Here is a 12,075-nt window from a genome sequence, read left to right on the forward strand (position 1 = left end):
GTTTCCACCTCCTCCCATCTCCAGACCCTGGGAGTAATATACAGTTTCAAAGGCTTTCTTTTCCAGGTAGTGGAAAGGATACCTAGAAAATTTAAAGTTCCCTCCTGAGTTATCATGGTTGTTTTTGATTGTGCGTGTGTGACTTTCTGGATACCTGGCAATCTTATCTGACTAGGCTCAGGACTGCTAAATTAACTAGTGAGATGTCTCCCTCTTCTCTCCCTTGGTTTGCTATGTATCCTGCCTAACACAGTGCACCAATTTCCACCGTACACAAGAATAAACTCAAAATAGATAAAAGACTTTAAGTCATGAAACCACAAAAATCATAGAAGAAAACATAGGCAGTAAAATCTCACATGTCTCAGGTACCAATACTTTTGCAGATATATCTCCTACGGAAAGGGAAACAAAGGAAAAAAAATAAACAGATGGGACTACGTCAAACTGAAAAGTTTCTGCACAGCAAAAGAAAACATCAACAAAATGAAAAGGAAATTTACTGTATGGGAGAACATTTGCCAGTGATACATCTGATAAGGGATTAATTTCCAAAATATATAAATTACTTATATAACTCAACACTAGGAAGACAGTCCAATTAAAGATGAGCAAAAGACCTGAATAGACACCTCCAAAGAGGACATACAGATAACAGATAGACATGAAACAATGCTCGACATGACTAATCATAAAGAGAAATGTAAATTAAAACTACAATGAAGCATCACCTCACACCTGCCAGAATGCCTGCCATCAATAAACAAGTGCCAGTAAAGATGTGGAGAAAAGGGAACCCTAGTGCACCATTTATGGAAATGCAGATTGGTGCAGCCACTGTGTAAACCAGCATGGAGTTTCCTAAAAAAATTATAAATGGAACTATCTTTTGATCCAGGGATCCCGCTTCTGGGAATACACCCTAAGAATCCTGGAACACCAATCGGTAAGAATATATGCACTCCTATGTTCATAGCAGTGTTATTTATAATAGCCAAGATCTGGAAACAGGCCAAGTGCCCATCAGTAGATGAGTGGATAAGAAAGCTGTAGTACATGGAATACTACGTAGCTATAAAAAAGAAGGAACTCTTACTTTTTGAGACAGCATGGATGGAGCTGGAGATTATTATGCTAAGTGAAATAAGCCTGTCAGAGAAAGACAAATACCATATAATCTCACATATACATATAGAATCTGGTAAGAAAAACTGATAAACAAAATAGAACCAGAGACATAGATACATGGAACAGACTGACAAATCTCAGAAGTAAGGGGGATGGGGGGAACTGGAAAAGATTAGCCAAACATACATGCCTTGCCCAGAGACACAGACAATAGTGTGGTGAGGGCTGGGGAGAGGGGGCAGAGCCTGGGTGGAGTGGGGCAAAGGGGGATGGAAATGAGGGACATCTGTAATAGTCTCAACAATAAGAAAAGCCACAGAAATTTAAAGCCTGGGGATTAACCAAGCTAACTTTAAAGTACAAAGATTGGACTAGAAATCAGATCCTCTGATTTCTTCCTTGGGTTCTGCAGTTAAATTGCTTGATGTCCTTGGATGTGGGATTCTATTTCAGTTTCTCCCTCCATAAAATATGGATAATACTTGCCCCACTTGCCCTACTGGATTTGTTTAAAGCCTGATATAAGTAATGTATATCAAGGAAGGGTGTTTTACCATTTCAGCTATAGAAGCACTTCTGTGATTTTTGGTTTAAGTGATAGTAGCTAGAAATGAGTTTTGAAGCCATGAAGCAGGTTAGTTAATTTGAGATAGCTCAAACTAACCGATGAGGTTAAGAACTCACAAAGTATTGAGATTTTATTGCAAGTTAAAGCTACAATTTAACTGGGAAAATCCTGACTGTGGCATTAATTTAGCACTTTTAAGTAACATATTTTCCCTTGCCATAAATTCATCTTTTCTGAAATTAATGTTTATGATTTTGAAGACATGAACAGAAATAAGGAAAATGTTTGGCGTTCTTTTACAAACCTATGTAGAAAAATGTTAAAGAGTTTGTTAATAATCAATGGCACTATAGCTTTCCTTCTAAGAAAAAGAATAAAGTTTTTCTTGCCAGTATTTTATGTAAGAAGCTTTATGCCTTTTACCTTTAATTTACCTACCAAAACTTTAATTTCTGGTTGAGTAATAGTTGTGGGAGAATATATTTTGTCAGTTTAAACTAGGGATAGGATGTTTTTAAAACCAATAGTGTCCTAATTTTGAAACCTGTTTTGAAAGGGTCCTTTAAAAAATTGGGCCTTGTTTTGGATCAAGATCACATTTTGTCAGAAACCCTAATATGTGAAAATCACAAATATTTATTCATTTTAAAATTTAATCTTTATTGTATTTTTTCCATTACCATTTAGTCCCATTATATTCCCTTCCCTCCAGCAATCACCACACTGTTGTCCATGTCCATGAGACCTTTTTCCTTTTTGCTCAATCCCTCTAACTCCTAAACTCCCCACTCCTACTAGCTGTCATCTGCTTTCCATCTGAGTCTGTCTCTGTTTTGTTTGTTAGTTCAATTTGTTCATTAGATTCCACCTATGACTAATATCATATGGTATTTGTCTTTCTCTGACTGGCTTATTTCACTTAGCATAATGTTCTCCAGGTCCATCCATACTGTTGCAAGGGAAAAATTTTCTTCTTTATTACAGCAGAATAGAATTCCATTGTGTAAATGTCCCATTGTTGTTTTATCCACTCATATATTGATGGACACTTGGGCTGCTTCCATATCTTGGTGAGAAAATTGCAAATATTTAAAATAATACATTTTTATGCTTTAGAAATATATATATGTGTGTGGTAAAAATAAAGTGACAGGAATGTAATGTAAAATGAGAAAAAAATAATTCGAATGTGATTCAGAAAGAGTTAACATTACAAATCAGTAAACTTAAAGGGGAAAGATAGAAATAGCAGCAATAATAGAAAATGAAGCTATGTGATAAAAAGTTTTGGAGAAATGTTTACATGAATGTGAGAATCCTCTTAATGCTAATTCTAATAAAACCCTCTCTATGTCAGCTACCACAGATGCATCTCTCTTCCTTGTGGCCGTATGGGTCAAAATTAAGCAGCATCCCCAATACTATAGTTGGCCTTGAAACTACCCAGTCAGGCTGAAGAGTTCTGAAAACCCTATGGGAAGTGAAGGAGCTTTTGTGGCTTGTGGAGCTTCACAGTGATGGCATCTGCCTGTGGCTAGCAGAGGAGATGCAGTGGGGCCGCTGGAGAGTGCGACGAGAAAAGGAGACAACATAATGCATTATCTAGGGAAAGGGTTGAATTTCAGGGGACTGGGAAAGTACATGGCATATTTGTCCACTTATCAAAACTACACCGTAAAACTATTCTTGGGTCAAACTGACTAGAATGTTGCTGAAAAAAGAAGGGAGACCAAATGAAGGGCATTTTTTCCCTTCAGCCACCCTGTCTAGATTTCCTTGCAAACATTTGTTTTTGGCCAAAAAAAAAAATACAGCCATTAGAATATTAAGTCTCATGGAGCATTGTGGTGAGCTTTTGCTGCAACAATTTGATAATAACAATACCACTGAGAAGTCCCTGCAGAGTGCCACACAACAGTCCCTTTGAAGACATGTTGACTTCACCTCATGTGCTTCTCACCTGGCTGGTCAGAGGTACCAGCTGTGACACAGGTAAGCTCTTTCAATAAAGAATTTATTTATTTAGGAGAAATTGTTGGCCATGATTTCAAACTAGAGAGCCAAATGACTCAAATGACTTATAATGTGACCGAAGTGTTCAGATGCCTACTCCAGCTGTATGTGGTCCCTTTACACTTACATGTCTACACAGGGCTAGTTCATAGATTCCTCAGTTTTTCGGGCTGGAATTTTCTGTTTTGGCATAGTTGATACCCATCTCTAGTGGTTTATGAATTTCTTTTTTCTGTTTTTTTTTCCTTTTTCCTACTTGATAGTGAAACTTTGTAAGAATGTTGCCCCATATTCAATTTAATTTAGTTAATCCAATAAATACTTATTGGGTGCCTATGACATATGGAATACAGTGATGGGCATATTGAAAGACTAAGAGAACCTAGCCCTGCCCTTTGGGATCTTACAGTCTAGTAGGGATGATTAAGATTTTGCATACAAATAATTATAAAACTAAGGAGACTGGGTTATAAGAATATTTTCAATGATGGAGAAATGCTTATAAAATAGTGTCATGGGGAATATTAGCCTGAACACTAAACTGTATATACAAATTGAGTTCTCTTAAAAAGTGAACAACAATAAAAAAAGTACACATATAAGGATTGAAAGAGAATATTCCAAAATGAAAACAGTGGTTGTATGGGTGATGGACTTAAAAGTGATTATAATATTCTTCTTTATTCTTTTCTATTTTTTCAAACTTTTTTTTACAATGAATCTGTGCTATTAGAATCATTAAAAATAAGCTTTATTAAGTGTATGAGAGTAGTATTAAAAAGTACAAAATACAGTGGAAGTATAGGGGAGCAAAAGTATATCTGACTGAGGTGGGAGAATTAGGAAGGCTTTAGTATCTATGTCTTTCATAATGATAAAAAAACTTTCCGTCTTGGAAATAGATGAAATTTTATTGAGTTGAAAAGGTGTATTATATTCATACAACTTTTTTCTATGACATTTGACTACTCTCTCTCTCTTGTTCTTTCTGTCTCTGAACTATCTATAGCTCTTGTAGCTGCTAGTTGACTTATTACATTTTAAATTTTATATTATTTTAGATATGTCTTTAAAATGTTATACTACATATACCATAGAGAGATATTTTCTAAATCAATACTTGTTGTCAATCACTAGTCACATTCCTAGTTAGAATAGATAGATGTGGTGAAGAATCTCTTCACTTGTCCCATTGACTCTAGAAATGCTAAATTTGATCATTGGCTAGCAAGGTCTGCTCTTTTATCCTTGCTTATCCTTGTGTTCTTCTGAAGACTTCTGTATCTGTTAATATTCAACCCATGAACACATTCTCCAGGGTCTAATAGGCCTCTATGAAAGACACTTACTATAATATTCCACAGCCATCTGCCTCATCAACCCATGAGCTTCCTGTTCTCTTAGTGGACACCCTGGATGATGAAACTTCCCATGGTGTGTGGTGAAGTTGCAGAGGTTTATCAGGACAGAATTTTAGTGACATGCATAAGCTTCAGCTAACCAGAAAGGTGAGAGTCTTGGTTCTGTGCAACACCAGATGAACTATTTACCCTCTCTATGCCTCATTTTCTTAACTTATAAACTGGAGGTAATAATAGTATCTACTTCATAGGCTTATTATGAAGATTAAATTTAGCATTTGTAAGCATTTGATATGTAGTTGTCATTATCATGATGTATATAATAGACCTGGAGGATTGTGGTGGGTTCTTTTTTTTTCTTAATAAATTACAGAAAGAAGAGGAAGCAGGAAAATATGCTGAGAAGATACAAGTCTTTTCTTTTCTTTTCTTTTCTTTTCTTCCTTTCTCCCTTCTTTCTTTCCTTCCTTCCTTCCTTTGAAATAGTAGAGGACAAAAGAACATGTAAAGGAATAATTGCTCTACAGTGTGATTCATGCAATGACAAGTATGTTCAAGATACAGAAAAGGGAATGATGAATTGGACATGGATCAGGGAAGGCTTTGAGAAGAAGTGCTACTTAGGCACAGTTTTTAATGATAAGTGAGGAGTGGGAGGCAGATGAGGGTAGTGGTGATGGGAGAACGTGGCAGTCAAGGAGTATTTGGACAGCATCATGATTTAGGGATGGTACTGGTGGAACTTGAAGAGTGGGAGGAGTAGTGAGACATAAGACTAGAGAGGGAGGGTGGGTACAGCCCATGAGTAAGATTGCCTTTACCTGTATGTAAATGTACATTTGTGTCAGAGCTTCTTGAAGGGGCTGAGTGTTCTCTGAGCCCTTTCTCCCTCCCCTTCCAGAGCTGTCCCATTAGAGTGTAGCCCTGACTGGAAAGACTCATTTACTACTGTCTCTCCATTATCAGGGGGAGCAGAGGTTGCCATCCTAAAATATTGATTATTTTAAGTTGATTATTTTTAAGAAACAAAGATTTGGGTAGAAACTTTGACCTTCCCCCAACTGTCTAAAAGAATTGGATAGAAGACCAGGAAAGGAGCTATCATCATAGATAACAATTGTTTAATATGGATTAGTGTGTGATAGGGAGGAATCTAGCAAGGCTCCTTTGATCAAAGTCTTCTCTGTATCCCATTGTTAAAGAATGGCCCAGCAAACATTTGTTTCCCAAACATTTGCTTTTTCATCTCCACATGCATTGCTTTTGTGCTCTTTGAAGTCCTAAACCACAAGGTCTCTTTTCTCCTTAGCTGAAGGTGGCAAAAAATATAAACATAGCAGTTAAATACTGCTTGAAATCAAAGAAATGCAAAGTAAAATATCAAAATGGGATGCTTTTCATATATTGGATTAACAGAAATTTTAAAATGGCAGAAAGAGTGCAGAGAAACGGACACTCTCATGATCAGCTGATGGTAGAGGAAATACTACAAACTTTCTAGAGGGCAGGTTAAGAGTAAATGTCAGAACTATGCATCCCCTTTGAGATAGTAGTTGTATCTCTACAAGTGTACTTTAAGGGTAACATTGGATAAGTGTACAAAGATGCAAATACAAGATTATTGTTGAAACTCAGCTTGCAATATCTACAAATCAAAAGCCATCTAAAAGCCCATCCAGAGAGAACTAGACAAATTTATTATGGAATATATGACAATGAATGATGTAGGTCTAAATTTATTGACATAGAAAACATCCACAATCTATTGCTTAGTATGTTTAGTATGATCTAATTTTTTATGGAAGTAAGAAGAAAACTCTATGTAGGTGCACACATAGCAGAAACTCTGGAAATGCATGCCTTAAAGCATTGGGCACCAAGGAGGAGTATAATGTGCATAGTCTTCCCTGGAAGCAGAAAATAAATGGACCACATAGTCTGTAGCATATTTATGAACAATTATAAAACCCACTAATATCAATCTGCTTTTTATTATCATCATGTCCAGCATTTCTAAACAACAACAACAAAAGATGGCATATAAATCTCAACTGCCTCTCTTGTTCTTGAGTTCCCAATTCTTATGGAATCCCAACCTGCCATATGTACATATGTAATACATTTGGTTATTCCCTCCTCTTTATCTGTCTCATGTCTATTTGATTACTAGAAGAGCCAGAGAACTTAGAGTAGAAGGAAAATTATTTTTCCTTCCCCATAGCTATTTTTATCCATTTAGGAAGCATCACTCTATAACTTTCCAGATACACTTGTATATCTTCTAGTTATACCTCCTCCACTGTTGACTTCCCCCCAGCAACATTCGGGAAAGCCAGTGACAGTTGCTTGTGAAGTTGTCACTGACCTCTCAAATATTATCTCAGGGCAGACTCTGATCCGAATGAATTTACATGTGACTTATCAAGAGAAACAGATTTGTATATTAGATAAATAGAATTCCAGCTTTATGCAGCAAATCAAACACATCTGCACAGGATCAGCCTAAGTGAACTTGACTCAGTGGGTATCCCACAAAGAATGCTGAGGTGCTGGAAGTCTCTGTCTGCTAAGGGTATATGTCGTGAGTGGAGTGTGGAGTGTGGAGGTGGTGTCGGGGTCGGGGGAAAGCCTTCCTTAGATCTAGCGGGGGTTGGCTGGGTTATGCTGGCTCACATTCTTTTTTTGGCTGAGGCAAATTTTCTACCTTTTTCTTTTTCTTACAGAATGTCTTTCTTTTTGTTGATTGTCAACATACTTCTGCTTGTTCATGATGCAGGTGAGTTGCTTTTCAAAAACAACTTTTGGGTATTTCTAAAACAGCTTTGGTGATAGTGAAGAAAATAGTGACTTGGAAATTTTTTAAAAAGCAAGCGATTTAATCTCTCTGAACCTCAGTCTTTTCTTTCTTTCTTTCTTTTTTTATGAGAATAACAATGCTGTATTTGTGGCACAGAAAATAGTGAAGAACAGATAGGAAAATATAACAGCCACAAATTGTAAAGCATTATTGTTTACAGTTTTCATTGTTTTAATGAGAAAAGCCTCCCCATACCCCCAATTTGGTTTGTCCATGTAATTCAGCTTACTCAAAGTGTACATACAATACTTTCTTTTAAAAAAAATGTTTCCAAAAGTTGCACTATAACTGCTCTGCAAAGTGATCAAACATTTATAGTTTTTAGGCATATGTCATCTCTCAGGGATCTACAGCAGATCTGTTGGTCATTTAAAGCAGTGATTTCCAACTTTTTCATTTCATGGCACACATAAACTAATTATGAAAATTGTGCAGCACACCAAAAAGTTATATGTTTTGCTGATCTGACAAAAAAAAATAGGTATAATTTTGACTCATTCACACTGGATGGCTATTATTGTATTGACTCTTGTCATGTTTTTACTTGACGATCTAAGGCAGGGGTGTCAAACTCATTTTTCCTGGGGGCCACATTAGCCTCGCAGTTGCCTTCAAAAGGCCAAATGTAATTTCAACTCCTTAACAGTTAAGGAGTAGTTACATTATACTAAAATTATTTCAGCCCTTTGAAGACTACCGTGAGGCTGATGTGACCCCCAGTGAAAATGAGTTTGACATCCCTGATTTAAGAAAAAAGAGGCCAGTGCCTCTCACTAAATAATCAGGTATAGCATGTGTTAAAAATTCTTGCAGTGTACCATTGTACCACAACACATCAGTTGTAAATCACTGGCTTAAAGATAGCAGCAGCTTGAAGGCAGACGATCTCAGGCTCCAGAGATCTACTCAGGAGTTCGTTCAGGACCTGGTCCACCAGACTATTTTTACTGGCTCTTACCTTCTGATGCTTGGTTGCAGTGCATGTATGTGTGTATGTGTGTGGAGGGGAGCAATAGGTCAAAGTAAGAAGGTAATTCACTTATAGTCAGGAAAAACCTGAACAAATAAATTAAAGGAATGGGTGTATATGTAGGTAAGAATGAGAAAGATATGTTCTAAGAACACTATTCTACATATTGTAGCAGTATTGACAACCTAATACTATATGCTAGGTACAACAGTAATAGGTACTTTAGATAGAGTGTCCTTTTCAACAGTTGTTAAAGTGTTTTTCCACAATAATAGTTTTTTACTGAGTTTTTGCCTCAGCTTCTTAGACCTTGGGAAGCTAAAGACACATCTACAAATAATACAGATTGAAACAAAAGAGTTATTCAGATTCAAGTTGAACCATCTGCAGACATCAGACGTTGGCTCTCATATTACCAATTACATCATTAGTAGTTGACGTTTCATGATTTGCTGGCTAGAACCTTTGAATTCCTGAGTTGGAGACCCTTTCCTATGAGGCCAGAAAGAGTACAGCTGTAGCAAGATTTCCTGGGTGTAATTTGAGAAGCTAGAATTAAGGACTTTTCATGAATAAGCTACATGTTCTTATGAGAGAGATTGGGAAGGGGGGCAGTTTACCAGTACCCACCCATCTAGTCCACTCCTCTGTCCTTCTGGAAAATGACTAAGTCATGTCATATAAAAACAGTCCCTAGGATCCCAAGGTATTTCATAACAACACAGGGCAGGTGTTCTTATCCTAATTATACATAAGGTAACTATAACTTACAAAGATTTTCCCATTGTGAAATGACTTTTAGACGTGGGGGAGACTTAGAACTAGAACCTGGATTTACACATCTTCAGACTAAGATTTGTTTCTCTTGTGACTGTAATCCACTGCTTCTTGGTTATAACCACATTAGACAAACAGCAACAATTTGAGCAAGACTAGAACTGAAAAGGCTCCCCTTCATCTTGAGCCTTCAAAGTTGGACTGGAACACACCATTGCATTCTTTTTCTTTTTTGGCATACAAACATACAAAGATATATTACATGGTATAACCATATCACAAATTGGAACAAAACATCCAGCAATAGAGATAGGTTAAATGCATTCTATTTCTATCATAATTTCTCTTCTTGTTTTCCAAGGTATTTTTTTCAACCACAGTTCACATTCATACTATTCTGCATTAGCCTCAGAAGCACAAAGCGGCTAGAAAACCACTCAATCTACAGAGTGGTCCTCAGACATCCCAAATAACCATGCCTGGTCTCATATGTAGTTATCATGATGTTATTGACCATATTCCCCATGCTGCAATTCACATCTCTGTGACTATTCTGTAACTACCAATTTGTACTGCATAATTCCTTCACCCTTTTCACCCAGCACCCATCCCCCAAATTCTCTTTCCCCTCTGACAATTGTCAGTCTGTCCTCTGTTTCTATTTATTTTGTTCTTTAGATTCCACATACACAGGAAATCATGTGCCATTTCATACTTGGGTCTCTACCTTGCCCACTGCAGATCTTGGGACTTCTCACCTCCATAATAACATGATCTCTTTACATAAGTTTTGTTTGTTCTGTTTCTCTGGAGAACCCTAATATATCAGGTAACATTAAGTGTTTTCAGTATGCTAGATCAATGTTTCTCTCTCTTAAAAAATTAATAAAATGTAGGCATATTCTAAGCTTTTTCCTGAGTTAATTCATTCAATCCTTATACTAACACTGAGATAGGAACTGAGGAAAGAACATTCTGAGCCTAGCGTGATGTGAGGAAAGACAACACACACATTGCAAATTTCACCTTCTGTGCCCATCTTTGGGCTCATTCTTCAGCTTCCCAATGGTTTTGTAAACACTGAATATCCTGTACCAAATTACTATCTGCTTGAAATAGCTTGAGTGACTCCTTTTATTTGTTATTAAACCCTACCTGATATAGTGTTCACTGGCCTTTATAAGTACTTTACTAAGTATTTGAACTTCTCAGTGTCTATGGAAGAGTTATGGGCCCACCCTTTCACTGACATTCCCCTCTCCTGCCGTTGCTCCTTTGTGGAGGGCACATAAAGTCTTGAGTTTTCTTGGGAAAGAGAAGATAGCTGAGAAGACTATGAGGTAGAAAATGGTAAAGAATATTTCTGCTTCTTCAGGTACTATAATTTTTTTTAAGTTTTCTCTAAGTTGGTTTACCAGTTTTGCAATAACACAGAGCAACTAGAGGAGCAAAACTCATTGTATGAGGGAAGAGTGTCCATGATCAGGGTGAAATTTCTGAGGGGATTCTATCACTATTCTTTTACTAAGAACTGTGAATTTCATGGATGAAGCTATCTATAAATGCACAGCCATCACACCACATGGAAGAGGCAAAAGTACAATAAAGCTAATAGTAGAAGGTAAGAACATTTATTGGATAAATTTGGTTTCAAGCTCTGTCTCTCTTCATAGGGATAAACTGTAAGTCTTCCAGTATTATCACTTTTTCTCTTTAAATTATTATGGGTTTTATTGTTCCTATAATGAGAGTCTATAATATATAATTGGAATGTCAGTTTATCTTAGCTAAAAATATTGCTCTCAGCCAAAGTTGCTGTATCTGCACCTAGCATTCAAATAAGGGAACAAAGAATAGGAAAAGGAAAACACGGGCCTTGTCATGAACTCACCAAACAAATTTTAACACTGAAAACCAAAAATGTTAAATAACAATAATCCTACACAAATACTCTGAGATCTGATGTGTAGTTTAGTGAGAAGAGCCCTGCATTGGAAGTCAGGCGGCCCAAGTTCTAGTTCTGGATAGTTCTGGACAACTCATTTAGCTTTTCTAGGCTTCATTTTCTCACTATTCAAATGTGGGATTGGACTGGACCAGTGGATCTCCATAGTGCCTCAGGGATCCTCACCTTTCTCAGGGTTACATGGGGAGTGGTCTTCATCCCACCAGAGATCGATCTCACAGTGGGTGGAGGGAGGCATGGCAGAGTTCTTCCAGGGTAGGAGTTGGAAGAGATGGTGAGGGGAATGGTGAGACTTACTTGTTATCTTCTGTGTTTCTCAGCAGACTACATGAGGTCACCAAAAGTTCAAAACAAACCCCTCAAAAGAGGGGAAGATTCCAAAAACAAATACAGCAGTAGTAGGGGAAACCTGAAGAGTAGGAGCATACACATCTC

The sequence above is a fragment of the Phyllostomus hastatus genome, unplaced genomic scaffold (genome assembly GCF_019186645.2).
Source record: "Phyllostomus hastatus isolate PE091 unplaced genomic scaffold, TTU_PhHast_1.1 phas_contig_86, whole genome shotgun sequence".
Lineage (NCBI taxonomy): Eukaryota > Metazoa > Chordata > Mammalia > Chiroptera > Phyllostomidae > Phyllostomus > Phyllostomus hastatus.